This window comes from Struthio camelus, chromosome Z, assembly GCF_040807025.1.
Source record: "Struthio camelus isolate bStrCam1 chromosome Z, bStrCam1.hap1, whole genome shotgun sequence".
Classification (NCBI taxonomy): Eukaryota; Metazoa; Chordata; class Aves; order Struthioniformes; family Struthionidae; genus Struthio; species Struthio camelus.
Window position 1 is genome coordinate 58,300,781 of NC_090982.1, and position 16,544 is coordinate 58,317,324.

Below are 16,544 nucleotides of genomic sequence, written 5' to 3' on the forward strand. Positions count from 1 at the left end.
GGGCAGGATCTGGAAGAAGGCTCTAGATCGCAGCTGTTATTCTTGCAACAGGAATGGAAAACTGCACTTTCCTGCCGACAGCAAGCGATGAAATACGTCGGTTCTACTCGCTATACTATCACGTGTTTGTACTCCTGCTGGTGTATCCTTTGTGACGAGCTAATTCACGGCGGCAGCTGACGAACGACACAAAAGAAAATAAATCGCTCTCTCGCAGGCTGCTTGCACCGCCCCCGCGCCGCGGCCCCGCGCTGAAGCCCTCCTCCTCGTGCCATCTAGCGCTGGCCCGGGCGAAGGACAGGGACAGGGACAGGCGCCGGCCCCGGCCCCGGCGGCGCCCCGGGCTGCCAGGGGCCGCCGGAGCCGCCGCACCGCAACTCTCTGCGTCTTCGCTTATTAATACGATGTTCTAGTTGTTTAAATGAACCGCCCGTAACTGGCTGCGGGTAGCGCTAAGGGGAATAAATAGTTGGCAGCACCTACAACTCCATGCAGCCGCCCGCGGGCCAGGAAGTGTGAGGTCCGGTGGGGCCAGGATTTCCCTGCAGAGGTGTAAGCATGCACCTATGTTATCAGACCTGAGAACAAAACCTCAGCACCGGAAAGCGTGACCTCAGCCACCTAGCCAGAGCCCGATTATTTCGTCCTAAGCTGCAATAAGTCCAAACTCCGTGCGAGCCTTCCCTCGGCAGAGGGGCAGAACACGCGGCTGTGGGGCGAGTTCGCTGGCTGCCGCTCTCAGGTCACTGGTGTTTCTCAAGGAGACCCCAAACGGCTGCATTATCCCCTTCTTGCTGCAGGGAGCATATTCTGCCACTCACACTAAAGTAACACAGGGGAAAAGTGCCTGGAGCTTACAGAGGTCATCCGAGTTGTTCCAAGTGGTACACAACTACTTACTCATGTCAGAGAGGAAGGAAAAAGAGAAAAGAAAAGGGCATCGTTTAGATACAATTATTTGATAACAGGTATGAAATTGCTTTAGCATGTCTAGCAAGACTAGTACTAGTACTGAATCTGAAATAAATTAGCTCCGTTCATTTCATCTGGATAGTAAATAGCATTTCGCAGGCTTTCTCGTGATAGTGCATAAGATCAATTCATAACCAAAAAACAGCTGAAGAAAGGAACTTTATCGAAGGAGTTTGGTGTCCTGATTTCCATGCAAATTGCAAGGAATGTTGTAGTTGTATTTTAGGTCCTTAACTGTATATCAATGTAACAGCCACTGCTATACAGATGTATTGACATTTATAATTTCAGTCCTTGTCAGTGCACAGGCCAAGTAAATAAAGCACAAAGATTTTCAAAGGTTCCTAAAAGAACTATGGGCAGGAGACTTGCCGAAAGCAAATAGTGCTTGTGCTCCTAAATCCTCCTGATGCTTTTGTAAACCTACCCTTGGCTTTCCACCTTCCTTGGTGTCTTGCCTTTACTACTTATAGTCAGGGGAAAAAGTAAAATCTGCAAGAAAGACTCTTCTTTTTGTCTGACTGATACTGCAGGAAAAAAAAGAATATGCTTTCAGACACATGATGCAGGGTCTCTGTTTGAAACAGCGTTTCTGATTTAAGATTAAATCTGCTATTTTAGCCATAGTAGTCTAAGGTTATAATAAAAGGCAAAGGTTGTGTAGAAGATACAATATCTTTTACTCAAACAATTGACACAGTTTGTAAAAAGGACATTTTTACAGCCATAGAAAATGAAACTCTCTTATTTCTTTGGTCTAAGAGGAAAGCTGAAAAAGAACTCCTGGGGCTGCAATGCTTTCTTTTTTCCCCCCCAAAGTAAGTAACATTTAGGTCAAACTGGAGAGGTTTGACTTGCCTCTCCATGTTAAATTTTGCAGTCCGTTCATACTTGAAAAGTTATCATGTACTCCAGCATGACCACAGAGCGTAGAAGAAAGTCACTGTAAAATTTAAGGATATTCCTGATCCATATAAGAATATCCATGGAGAAAGCATGCACAAACAACGTTTCCCTCGTAAGAGCCCATCAGTTCATAGGCCAGAGGATGTCGCATTTTCTTACAAACTGCAACAATTAACAGACAGAGTACTTGCGACTGATTTGGCCTAACATTACTAGAAGCCAAATCAAATTGTGAGAAAGACACCTTATATTTCAAAGAATAGTAACAAATCACAGAGCTAATTAAAATAATGCTTCCCCTATTCAACCACTAACAGGAAATAAACATGCTAATAAACTAGCAGAGAATCAGAGTAAATACCAAAGAAACTAATTTAAGAAAGTCTTGGCATATAAAGCACTGATATTTTAACCCAAAACACCCCATCACAGCGAGTTAAGATGATCAGTTTAGCGTCTTGAGGGCAGAAGGACAGACGCTTCCGTGCCAACAGCTTACAAGCTGCTTGAGCTAAAGACAATTAAGCCTGAAGTAGTTATGGAAGACACATACAGCAGGAAAGCAGAAATCCTAGATAACAGCTTCAAACACTTCTCCCCATGGCCACAAACAGAAGACATTCCATCTCTGCCAGCAAGAGCTGTCAGGCTGCCAAGGCTGGAGCAAAGTCCTGTCCAGGCTGGGGTCACCCACCCCAACCACCCCTGAGGGTCAGTCCCACACATGCTCATCAGGTGCTACTGACAGCACTGGGGTCACACAAATCCAGTGAGCCCACCTCTCCAATATCAATGGAATAAAGGAGATCCCACCAGAAGAGCAGACAGACACAGTGCAGCAGCAGCTTTGCTGCATTGCCTGACCAACCTATCAAAAACATGAATTTAGAAAACTATTAGTGCTTGAAGACAAAAATTAGCTAGAGTCAACATAATTGACTTATCTGTGTCCTCAGCATTGTTATTTGCATGTTTTAGTCAATGGGCAGCATTAATTTGCTATGGTTAGTTTGGTTGATATTCACCTTTATTGATCACATTTGATCAAAAGAAAAAAAAAATACACAGACACACACATACAGATAGATACACGCATATAAAATACTATCCATGAAGCAGCAGACACTAAACCTCAGGTAGGCTTTCTTACATTACAAAAAGGATCCTACATATTATTTAGAAAAGGTATGCCCCTGGCCCATGCTCAGTAGCTTTGGCAAGGAAACAAACTGGGGGTTGCCCCAAGTATTTCAAAGCATCAGAGGTCTACAGCTTCTCAAACAGCTAAATAAAGACCAATGAGAGGAATATGCCATGTCTCAATATACATTAAGAAATCCTAATGTGAGTGTAACCAATTTAATGTAAAAAATAATGAAATCTTCTCCTTAGATTCCTGTATAAATATACACATAATAGTTTTGTCACAAATTTTTCTTCACTGTCACTCAACCAGCTTCCCACTACAAAAGCATGCTAGCCTTTTATTCTTTGGCATTTAACATGCTCTCTTCTCTGCAGTGCTGCAATATCCTTTGGCATGCTTGCCTGCTTCTTCCTCTACTACCCTGGAAGGAGCAAGCCTTGCTTCCAAGTTTTGTATCTCTTTTATAGCCCATTGCATTTCATGCATAAAGTAATTAAGATTTTCAAGAGTGCATAGATCATCTGAACTTTGCTCCTAGATAAAACTCCCAGAGCTGTCAAGGGGAACAGGTCAGTGCTAAGTGCTTCTATAAATCCTTCTCAATGGACATATGGATTTATTTTTTTTTTTTTTTAAATCATGCTAGCCCACCTCCTGAAGTCTCTGATGTCAGCTGCCATTTTATATCTGAAGGGAAAAGGCTTTGTGTGTGTGTTCTGGGATGTTTCATGCTGAAGTTTGTACCAGAAGGTCCCTAAATGGACCTCTTATTACTTTGGTAAAACACACAGTCAGAGAAAAATAACCTGGCATTTCAGAGTGGTTGTTTTACCTGGACAGAGCTGTGAGCTTTGGTGCAACACCAAGTTTTATGTCCATCTAGAATATTTCTGAAAGAGAACCCAGCTTGTCTCAGCCTACACTTCTGCTCTCAAAGGTGTATTGGTGGCTTCCACAAAATACATGCCCTAGAAACTGAAATTGGATTGTGCTTCAGCTGTAAATCAAGTTTCTTAATGATACTTCTTCTATTTGAATGTTTGAGGTTACAAAGAGCAACATTTTATGGCTGCATTCTTTAATTTTGAACCCGCTCCTAAACACACAATGGAGCAAAACACAAACATGTCATTATTTGCTTATTTAGTTGTCTTTATAATCGGTAAACATTCATTCGGGGTAAACACAAGCCCAACTCTACTTGAGGAGCATGTATGAAGAGCTGCTGGGCAGCAAAGTCTTGTCCAGATTCTTCACGCTCACGTGTTCCTTTATGGTCCTTGGATAGAAGTTGTTTCTATGCAGTGTCTTGGTGTACTATGCAGCTATAAAAAAAATTATATTCATTTATACATATATAGATGCTTTATTGGCATCGCTCATACTGTGTAGCTTAAAAATGAGCATGCTAACTGTATCTATCTCATGGTTTTTTTTTCCTGATTCTAGTCCTTTTCAGCATAGATGACATAAACCTGTGATTATATAAATCTGGTATTCTACCTAAGCAATCCTACTAATAGCTGAAAAGCAATATTAACCATCACTAAAAAAAGAAAAAGTATGATGTAAATTTTAAAGACACTTTAAGATTTGACCCTTCCTTGAATAGTTCCCAGTTTAAAAAAAAAAAAAAAAAGTCTCCAAGCAACTAGAAAAATCCATCATCAACAACAACAGTTTTTATGGTGATGAATTCTTCCTAATGGTATCTAAAATTTCCTCTGTTAAAGCCTTTTTTCTCCCCCTCTGATTTTGGGGGAAGTTTTTTTGTTTGTTTGTTTTTTTAATTTTGTCCTGACTTTTCAAGCCTTTTCTCCCTACTCCCATTTTACGGCTTTTAGGAGCTAATTTTATTTAAAAAATGAAAAAAAAAAACCACCCATGCACACACCACCAAGGAGGAAAATAAGGTTCCTTCATATAAGGTTCCTTTACATCTAGCTCCCTGACAGACAGCATCTCCCAGAAATTAGGTAGCTATGCATCTACGGCAGGAAAGGGGGCGGGGGGAAAGACTTCTGCTATTTTCATCCTCCTAGATGTTTCTCCAAATATGTTTTACCCTAGGGCATAACTATGTGGATTTTATTCTTCATGTGTGTGAAACTGCAGGAGTAATAAGCTTTAATAATATCCATAAAGCTCCAAGAACTTATTGGAGTAATTTCACTCTTGGATGCAGAGAGGCTGTTCTTGGAAGGAGGCTTGGTGATAGCCATCAAAACTTATCCCCAGATAACTTTTTTTTTCCCTCCCTGGTATTTCTCTGTTCTCTTGCTATTCTTCCTCATCTGGTCATGCAAAATGTTTTTGTATGCGTGTGTATGTGTGCATGTGCATTAAAAACATCCATGCCGGAACTGATATTTAGCCATGTTAAGGTAAGGCTGAAATAACAGGTGCTAACATTATACCAGCGAACATAAATTGAAAGAGTCATTTATCAGCCACTGTTAAATGTATACAGTGGCAACTGTTTTTCCCCCATAACTTCCTTACGCCAAGGTGGGGTTCCCAGACAGCATTTATACAGCACCTCAGATTGTCCCTGCTCATTGTGGGGTGACAGGTACAGATGAAACGTGGTTTCTCACAGCCAGCAGTGGCTATTTTGGCACCCGCGAGCTGCCCCCTCAGTGAGCACAGACGAGCCCCAGGACAGCAGCCCCCCAGCCACCACGTGTCCCACCACAGTCATTGGGTGGCCACCCCGAGCCCCCAGCCAAACAAACGTACAGCTTTGTGCCAGGTCTAGATCATGTCACCCTTTAAGTCTAATATGCTTAGGAATAACTGCCAAAGGTGATCCTCAATCTTTTGCTAATTAAAAGTAACCCACCTAACAAGTTGCATGGGTGTATTAAACTTTAATTGTACTTACACTTATGAGTGCTTATAAAGCTAAAGTATTTAAAAAAATTATCAAATTAAAGCAAGTATAAGTCCTTGATTTGGCTTGGGGAGGTCCCTTTTTTCCTTCAGCTGTACAACTAAACACTGGTTTATTCGAATACATATTCTGGTCTGAGTTTCCAATGGGTTCATTTATTACCTCCACAAAACAAAATCAGAATAAATCACTGGCAGAGTCCTGTGCTCCCCCACTGGTAATGGTCTCACAGTCCCTTAGACGCATCTGTGTGCCTTTACGCTTATTCTACAGTCTCACACCATAGATTACTTAGTGTCCAAAAACAAGTGCAAGAACATTCCACTAGTGAATGATCCGGCACAACTACCTGCACCGGGATCTTCATGTCTCCTCCCGAGACTCCTTGCTGAGTTATCCTACACTCAGATTACACCAAAACACAAATGATCAGGTGAATACATAAAACACTGGGAAACGCTGCAAAAAGGTGGTCAATCTGTCAACACTATGTTGAACATTACTTCTACCTTAGGCCACAAAAGTGATCAAATCAAAACTTCCATTGGAAAAGTTCGTAGTTGGAATGAGGCAATATAACTGATTAAAAGTGGAGTAGATTTCTCAATGAATGTAGATTTAAGAACCTAAGATTCCATTTACTGTTGGCTGAATCTGTTCTCAAAACATGCAAGATAACTGTTTCAAAGATGCACGCCCTGCAAAAGTGAGGTTAGGCCTATTACATATTTTCAATTTTTTTTTTTATACTAGTAGAGCCATGTCTTATGGTGATACACAATACATAATTTCCAAATATCTGTCAGCATTTATCCATTTTTAGCAAGCTGGACGTCATTAACTAATTTATCCTACTTCCTGAAGGAGTTGAGAGATCTGTTGACATATGCTGAAAATTATTGCATTTTTAGCCTTACTTTGGAGTATCAGGGGGATATTAACTGTCATCATATCTGAAGATATACAGCTCTCTAAAATACCTAATATGAAAAGTAAGGCAATATCAGTGGTTAAATGCTAACATTATTTATTATGTAAATAATGATTTAGCAGAAACCAGAATGGAAAAGATCTGTGCTACAGAGAAACAAGCTTGCCTCCTTTTTAAGCTCTTTGATCATCATCTGTGGAAAATGAGTTGAGCATTTATATGCAAAGGGCAATTTCCATGGTGCGAGATCAGCTAGAGGCATTTACATTCTGGATTTCATGAAGAATATGTATACAGGCCAAGAGCCAGAGAGGTGGCTCTGCCCCAAGAGGTGAGTAAACATGTTAAGAGGCAACTTCACGCGTTCCTGCGACAGACAACACTGCTGTGGTGGAAGAGGATAAGAAAAACAAGACAAAACAAAGTGTTAATTTTGGTGATTATCGTCATGGAAGTTGGGAGAGCTGTTCTGAAAGTGCAATATTACAGTGTTATTTCTTTGCACAGGAATGGCATGGTCTCTGAGCTCCACCAAAGTTAAATGAGGAGTAGCAGCAGCGGAGGATGACTCAGAGGCAGAGCCTCAGAAGAGCTGCGGTGCCAAGCTGCAAACACATAAGGACACCGGTTTTGATTTACGCTCACTTTTGAAAAGCCGCAAGCATTTAATGCAAAGGGACTAGGTCAGGAAGGGACTGAGACTGTTTTAGTAGCCTGACAATTTCTTGGACCATGCATGTAATCAGCTGCAAATTCAGCACTAGTTAGCAGCTCTCACAGCTGAGTAATCTTTACCACATCTTTACGATAGGCCACCTGATTAGGAAGAGGAAGTCAATGAGGCCTTCTACAGACAGCTGGAAGTAGCCTCACAATCACAGGCCCTGGTTCTCATGAGGGACTTCAAGCATGCTGACACCTGCTGGGAAGGGAACACAGCTAGGCACAAACAGTCCAGGAGGTACCTGCAGAGCACTGAGGATAACTTTTTGACACAGGTAGTGGAGATGCCAACAAGGAAAGGTGTGCTGCTAGACCTTGTACTAACAAACAAAGAAGGTCTGGTTAGAGATGTGAAGGCTGGGAACAGCCTTGGCTACAGTGACCATGAGATGGTGGAATTGAGGATCCTACAAGGAGGAAGCAAGGCAATAAGTAAGAACACAGCCCTGGACTTCAGGAGAGCAAACTCTGGCCTCTTCAGGGATCTACTTAGGGGAATCTCAGGGGGTAGGGCCCTAGAAGGAAGAGGGGTCCAAGAAAGCTGGTTAATATTCAAGCGTCACTTCCTCCAGGCTCAAGATCGGTGCATCCCTCTGAGGAATAGGTCCAGCAAAGCAGGCAGGAGACCTGCATGGATGAGCAAGGAACTCCTGGCAAAACTCCAGCAGAAGAAGGAAGTGTACAGAATGTGGCAAAGGGGACAGGCCACTTGGGAGGAATACAGGGACGTTGTCAGAGCGTGCAGGGATGCGACAAGGAAGGCTAAGGCCCAGCTGGAATTAAATCTGGCAAGGGATGTCAAGGACAACAAGAAGGCCTTCTTCAAATACATCAATAGCAAAAGGAAGACTAGGGAAAAATGTAGGCCCACTGCTGAACGGGGAGGGTGCCCTGGTGATGAAGGATGCAGAGAAGGCAGAGTTGCTGAATGCCTTGTTTGTTTCAGTCTTTACTGCTAAGGCCAGCCCTTGGGAATTCCAGACCCTGGGGACAAGAGAGGAAGTCTGGAGAAAGGAAGACTCTGCCTTGGTTGAGGAGGATTGAGTTAGAGATCTTTTGTCCAAACTTGACATCCACACATCCATGGGCCCCGATGGGATGCACCCACGAGTGCTGAGGGAGCTGGCGGATGTTATTGCTAGGCCACTCTCCATCATCTTGGAAAGGTCCTGGAGATCAGGAGAGGTGCCTGAGGACTGGAAGAAAGCCAGTGTCACCCCAGTCTTCAAAAAGGGCAAGAAGGAGGAGCCAGGAAACTCCAGGCCTGTCAGCCTCACCTCCATCCTGGGCAAGGTGATGGAACAGCTCCTCCTGGAGGTCCTCACTAAGCATGTGGAGGACAAGAAGGTGATCCGGAGGAGTCAGCATGGATTCACCAAAGGGAAATCATGCTTGACCAATCTGATAGCCTTCTATGATGGGATGACTGGCTGGGTAGATGAGGGGAGAGCAGTGGATGTTGTCTCCCTGGACTTGAGCAAGGCTTTTGACCCTGTCTCCCATCACATCCTCATAGGCAAGCTCAGGAAGTGGTGATTGGATGAGTGTATGGTGAGGTGGCTTGAGAACTGGCTGGATGGCTGAGCTCAGAGGGTTGTGGTGAATGGCGCAGAGTCAAGTTGGAGGCCTGGAGCTAGTGGTGTCCCCCAGAGGTCAGTCCTGGGTCCAGTCTTGTTCAAGGCATTCATCGATGACCTGGCACAGAGTGCACCCTCAGCAAGTTTGCTGATGATACTAAACTGGGGGGAGTGGCTGACACACCAGAAGACTGTGCTGCCATTCAGAGGGACCTGGACAGGCTGGAGAGAGGGGCGGAGAGGAACCTCCTGACGTTCAACAAAGGCAAGTGCAAGGTCCTGCACCTGCTGGGGAGGAATAACCCCATGCAGCAGTACAGGCTGGAGGTTGACCTGCTGGAAAGCAGCTCTGCAGAGAAGGACCTGGGAGTGCTGGTGGACAACCAGCTAACCATGAGCCAGCAACGTGCCCTGGTGGCCAAGAAGGCCAATGGTCTCCTGGGGTGCATTAGGCAGAGTGTTGCCAGCAGGTGGAGGGAGGTGATCCTGCCCCTCTCCTCAGCCCTGGTGAGGCCTCCCCTGGAGTACTGGGTCCAGTTCTGGGCTCCCCAGGACAAGAGAGACATGGCACTCCTGGAGAGAGTCCAGTGGAGGGCTACAAAGATAATTAAGGGACTGGAGCATCTCTCCTATGAAGAAAGGCTGACAGAATTGGGCCTGTTCAGCCTGGAAAAGAGGAGACTGAGAGGGGGATCTCATCAATGTATACAAATTGGTGTCACTGCTGCCCAGCAGGGACTATGACACTGCTGCTCCACAGCTGCAAATCCAGCAGCAGCAATGCAGGAGCCTTCCCCAGCATTGCTGCCTTTCTGAGATTAAAGCAGTGCTAGGAGTTGGAGAGTTCTGGGACAAGGTGAGGGAGAAAGTTGTAGTTTTGTTAATCTCCCCTTAGGCTAGTCCTGATGCTCTGTTAACTCTGCCTTGGAGTCACCCCTTTGAGCCAATGAAAATACAAGTGTTGGATTCCCCCCCACTCCCTTAAAAAAAGACATTTCCACCATCTATGACAGAAAAACGGTGTCCTGAAAGGCACTTCTCCATGTAGTTATCGTGTTAGCTACTATCTAGTATGCCCTAAAGAAAAGGCAAAAGACTTGTAGACTAAACTGCAAGCTTTTCTTAACCTTCACATTTGAAATCTCTTCTGCAGGAGAATCTTCTGTTCAAGAATGACAGCAAGCTATGCAGGATTCCCTAAGTTAATCCCTTATCTTTAGAAGTCGTTTCACTTAAGCAATATGTTGATCCCAATTTAAGTGTCTTGAAAAATCTTTTCATATCTCCATTGCCTGTCATTTTAAACTCAAATGTTTGGCTTTACAAGTACAAACAGCTGCTCCTAACAATTTTCCAGGACTGGAAAGTCATTGAGAGTGTAGCCCACTTGTACAAACACAGACTAAAAGGTTTGTATTAAATAATAATCCTGTAGGATTGTAAGGAGCTTTTTAAAAAAGAAAAATACTTGTAACCATAGAACACAAACAAAAACAATGTTACCAAACAAAGACCACACATATTTGCCCTGTTTATACCATAAACATACACTATTGTAGTTTTATATTCTACTTAACTACTATATTGATACGCATTCAGTGAGGATGCTAGTCTGGTCTCTCCTGTGAGACAGACTGTCTGGTTGGTATAAATTCAAGTTCTTCTCTAATACAAAGCTAACACGGATTTATTTTCCATTTTCAAATCAATACCTATGCTCTTTTCCTCCCATCTTTCTTCCTGTATTTTTCTCTCAGACCTAATAACTCCCCTTGATGACAATATTATTTTCTGATGACTCTGTTCCTTTATACTCTACCTGACAAAATGGCAGCCTGACAGGAAAGCAGGGGCACAAGAAGGGAGCCAGACTGCTGGCACTGCCGTGACACGTTGTCATAACATAACTTGTTCCACTCATATTTTTCCCCTAAACATCTGCCACTAGCCACTGTCAGTGGCAAACCCGTGTGAGCACACGGACTTTGATTCTGGCACCCTATGGCTGTTCTCGTGTCAATACCAAACAGAGGTTATTTTCACAAGACAATGTGGCCTAATTAGTTCAGTATCATGAATTACTCAAGTGCTAGAAGTGGGATTCGCTTTGTACACTGACAGCATGACCCACTCCCTGTACTGAGAGGAAGGGATAGTTATTTTCCCCAAAAGCAAAGAGAAGTTGCTGAGGTGCGCAGCCCAGCAGCCTGCTGACTACAGAGCGCCATCAGAGACCTCTGAGCCAGTGTAGCATTACAGGGCCATTTCTCGGCCACCCAGCCAACTGCAAACGCTAGGAGAGCCAAACCCAGACATCAGCCTTATATCATCCTCATCAGTTTGCAAACTGTAGATAAGCAGCCTGGCCGCAGCTTTTCCACTGCCAAATTGGGCACAGGGAGACTCCGTGCTTTGGGACTTTGTGCAGAGAGGAAACTCAATGCTGAGGCAGATAGAGCAAGCTGATGCCCTGCTTCAGCTTGGCCTTTTACCACCACCCTACCCTGCCCGTTTACCCGCCTCTCAAAATCCTGATAGTCAACAATAGTTTTTAGCCCTCCCTCTCAAGGGAATACAACACTAAAGGAGATATTTATATTCTCAGCTTTTCTTTTTCATGCATGCACAAGTCCTAAATCAGTGAGACTGCAACTGCCCAAGCACTATGCTGTCAGTAGTTGTAGCTGACTTACCACATGCCTGGTATGGTTTGAAACTCAGACATTGATTAATTTCACTAACACAGCCCACATTGCAGTTCATAGACCTTTTAAGAAACAAGGGATATAACCCCAGCTCGGCACACTCACTTGCAGTACCCTGGCTGCGGCCACCTCTCCATGAGGGCAGGCCAGTGCAGGAGCGGCCATGCCAAGTCACATAACCTGGAGCTTGTCCCTTTTCCAACTGAGAGGTCCATATGGGAACAGCACTGGGAAGAGTCACTTGCCCTGTTAATCCACAACAGACTGTGCTCAGGATTTGAGCACAACTAAAAGCTGCTGCAGTTAAAGATGAGCAAGCTTCAGTAGAAAAACAGGCATGGTTTTCATTATCAAAGGAATCAGTCATTCAGGAAGCAAATAACACTGTCAAGGAGGAACATCTGTAGCTTTTTTCCTTCTTTAACCTTACCAAAAATTATTAACATAGACACACTACACGGGTGATCCAAAGAATCCCTTTAGACTCTTAGAAGACCAGCCTGCCTGGGATCCTAGCGCCTTTGGAATCAAAACTTGCATCAACCTCCCATATTTTTAACTTGTGAAGAAATTGGACCCTTAGGAAATACGGTTTTGCTTCCTGAATCTGCTACAGATCTGTGTGTATGACCTCTGCCAAATCACTGAACTATATATTCCCTTACCACACAGGAACAATTATTTTTAAGTAATACCCTGAGTGCTGTAATTTAGGAAATGCAGGACTAAAATTGCTGAAGTGCTGACACCAAAGACAGCCATACCTTTTATTCTCTTTCCTAAACTGATTGTCTCCTACCTTAAATTAGTAGGGACTTTCACCTTCACAGGACTTTTCACCACTATATGACGAAGCCAGAAGCAGTGTAATGGCTGTACATAATTGTGGCATCAAAGCAGGGCCACAGCCCATGTTTGCCATGCTTTCAACTTCCCTATTTTTCTGGTCATCCCAGAAGCAAATCTCTAGACCATTTCCAGCCTGAAGTCATTTCTTCTGGTTATTGGTGACCAGAAATCTAGAGGAGCTTCCATAGCATCATGCGGCAGGAATTCATTCCCACCACTCCAGGAAACTCCTCACTGACACATCCAAAGGTCCCATTTCTCTTTATCTGCATTTAAATATTAACATAGCCTCTGTAACAGTAACAGATGATGGCATCCCTACTTGAACACATTTCTGTTTTCTTGAGAACCTAAGTTTGCAACAAATAACACTTTGCAGGCTCTTAAGTTTCATTTCATTTCTACTGCTTGCAAGTGCAAATCATTCATTTTTTCCTGCATGGTATTTCTGCCCTCCGTATAACAACTCTACTTATCAATCTTACAATATCAACAGCTTTATGTGGCCTGTTTGTGTGTCACAGCTTTTGTCCATACTTACTCCAAACAGCATTTGTATCCTTTTTATATCTTGTCAAGGAAGATAATGTGCTAGGGGAGGCCTACAGGCATTACTGCTTACAATAAATAATATAATAAGAAGTTTTATCTTTCCTCTGAGCATATATTTCCCTTTGGGTATGATGAAACTGTACTAAGCCCAGAGATTGTCCTGACATTTCCTTCAGCATCTCCTGACAAAGCAGCTATTTTCTCTCTGGAGAGCTGAGGTCTACAAACAGCTTGCATCATCTTCCATTTCAGGTGGCCAGGACTCCCAGAAATCCATGGATTGAGCATTGTTAGGCTTTTAATTAAGCTAAAAACACAATCACATTTTTTCCCCTTCTTGCTGTGTAGGCTGAGCTACAGACCTGGTTCTTGCTGTGAGTATGCACCCCCCTGCCTATGAATCCCACCAAAGCAAGTGTAATTGCTCAGAAGCTCTAGGAGTATCCTCTACAGCTGCTGGCCAGGGTTCAGGCCAAGAAAAAAAGTGTCCGAGGGGGTTTTTGCACACACAATAGTAGGAATTCTTCTTTCTCGGGGACAGGTAAGAGGCATTTAACAGACACCATTCTAGCACACAAAAACATAGCATTCCTCATTGCAAAAGTCACTCTGCACAACATGAAAATATGAGATTAAAAACCAAAAGTAAAACTTACTAGAGCATCAAAGCATGGATCTTCACAGAGGATCTAACTGTATCCACAAGTCATGCTTTCAGGGATGCTACCATAATCCAGGTTTTCAGAATCTACATAATAGCACTTAAATTAGTAGGTCCTCCTCCCCCGCTCCTCCCCCTTCACCTCTCCAATCACCTTGAGCCTCTGTACTGCTCCAACTTGCAGCAGCTGTTGCAGCTCCGGCCTCCTGTTGTCAAGGAAATGTCTCTACACGTATGTGTTGGCTTCTGCATATGCTCACAGTGCAAGTACTTTGGCTATGGGAATGAATCATTGACCTGGACCCTAACCATACCCGTATGCTGAGCCTTTGACAACATTCCTCCAGCATCTGCCCTGGCGAAAAATTTCTCACTGCAAAGGTCTCTTTGCAGGTTCACCTTTTCTTTGGCAGCCCCTTGCCAGCCCCTTTGTATCTTGTTGGCCTGCGTGTCACATTTCCAGAAGTGCGTATTTTCTCCCACGTGGTTCTTCCATCCCCAGTCTCTGATGAGATCCTATTTGCATTGACCTCTCGGCAGCCCACGAGTTCACGTAGAAACTAATGTTCCATAAGGAGATCTGCGGCCAGGGAGCTGCCTGCTCTTTCCTATGTTCAGAAAGATGTGCATCTTTTAGGGCCTCGTTTGAATATGGGAATGTTTCCAAAAAGTAGAGTGCTCTCTGGCCACAAGAGAAGCTATATGGCAATAGGTGGCCTGATTTATCTTGATTCTGTGTAGCAGTAACCTCTACCGGATGTGAACCCCATCAGCTGAGGTACATCCTAGGAAGTTAACTACTGTTAGTACCTAACATGACAGGAAGATGCTTGGAGTAATATCTATTCTGCTCAGATATTCATGGGCACATGAAATGCAGCTGCTCCCCTGTGGCATTTTGAGCTCTGTGCACAGCCCTGCAGCCCGAGCCTGGGTTTGATCCAAATATTGCACATTGCCACAAGCCACAGATGCAGAGGGGAGGGCTGAATTCATTTAAGCTGATGGCTTTCATCAGCAACATCCCCTCCTTCCCTATCCTTTCCACCTCCTCATCTATAGCTGCTTCAGTATCCTATTAAACGGCAGAAAGTTGACTAGTAGGCAGAGAAAGCTTAACACTTGCACAATAGGGGATTACCACAGCAATACTCCTGTGCTATTTGTCTAGCCTGCATTTGAAATGCACAGTTTCAGCCAGACTCTTCTGTCTCTGCAGCAGATACAGGATAGCTAAAAAAGAAAGGAAGTTAAACAGAACGTTGCACAAACTTGGAAGGCGTGAGAACAGAGCTAAGAAACATTCATTTGAAAAAATCTGTATTTCAATCTCTGATTTAATCTGCTGTTCCTACACTCTAATCCCAACATGCTTTCATATACTAGAGTTCAGTGATGCTATATGTAAGGGAATCATGTCCTAGTTGTGCTAATGCCCTGTCTCCTCTCTAGGTGGAGATTAACACACCAGACCAGACTGCACGGCAATTCTGTGAACTGAATAAAGGCATTCTAGTAGTGGGTTAGTAGTGGAAGATTTGAGATTTAAATCAGTATTTAAAAAAGTCTCCGGAGCTGAAGAAAGTTCCGTTCTCTGTCTAAATAAACAAGCATAGGTAACAGTTTTGTTTTTTTAATAAGGAATGTTGTCAGTCCTATTTTATTATGAGTAATAGGAGAAGGAGGTGAAAAAAATCAATATAAGCACTGTAACTAACCTACTAAAACTACAATCACAATGTTATCTGAATGCCTTACAACATTGTTTAAATCCAACAAGTAGACAAGAAAAAACAAATCTATGCAGGGTTTTTTATACATATGGTGAGAAAGTTTGCAAAGTGTTAAAATATATTTTCTGTTCTGTATGTTTTGGTACAAGGAAGTGATGTGTAGAATACTGTATATTTATGAACAGAGCCTTGACTTATACAAGCAATAATTGACTTCAAAACACACACTGTAAATACTTTAAGGTCTTAAAATATCTTAGCATACCACTCCCAAATCCCTTACAGTTGCTCATATAAAGTCAAATCCAGCACCTACTAAAGCTCAGCCAGCTGATTCTTTTTGATTGCAGTGGGCATTAGAAGAAGCCCATGATAACTGTGAAGTACCTGCCAGTTGCTCATCCACTATGATCTAATTGTATTCATATGGAAAAATCACATTGCATAGATTTAAACAGGAAGACATGCAATAACAAGACAAGTCACAGTATAGCAAAACCTTGTTTCTTTGGTGAAACAGAAGCAGATATAAAAGTTACAAAGATTTTAGACTTTCATTCACAAAAAAACCAGACATTCACATTATACACTATACAAGATATAATATAAATAGAGAAAAGTATTATGTGCATTGTTTGGGGGGTGGGGGATGGGGAATGAACCGGCCAACCCAGCGATGTTTTGCCATGGAGAATGCATAAAAATCAGGGTACACTTGCTGGAGCAGTCACTGGAATGTCTTAAGAGATGTTGTCAGGAATTGTAATTTCTGTACCTGATGAGCTATGGTTAGATTACTCCATGAGCAGCTCTACCTAGTACAAACTCTTACATGTTGGCTGGGTTTTCAATTCTTTTCTTTTCCTTTTCAATTTTTTGCATCATTTCCCCACGT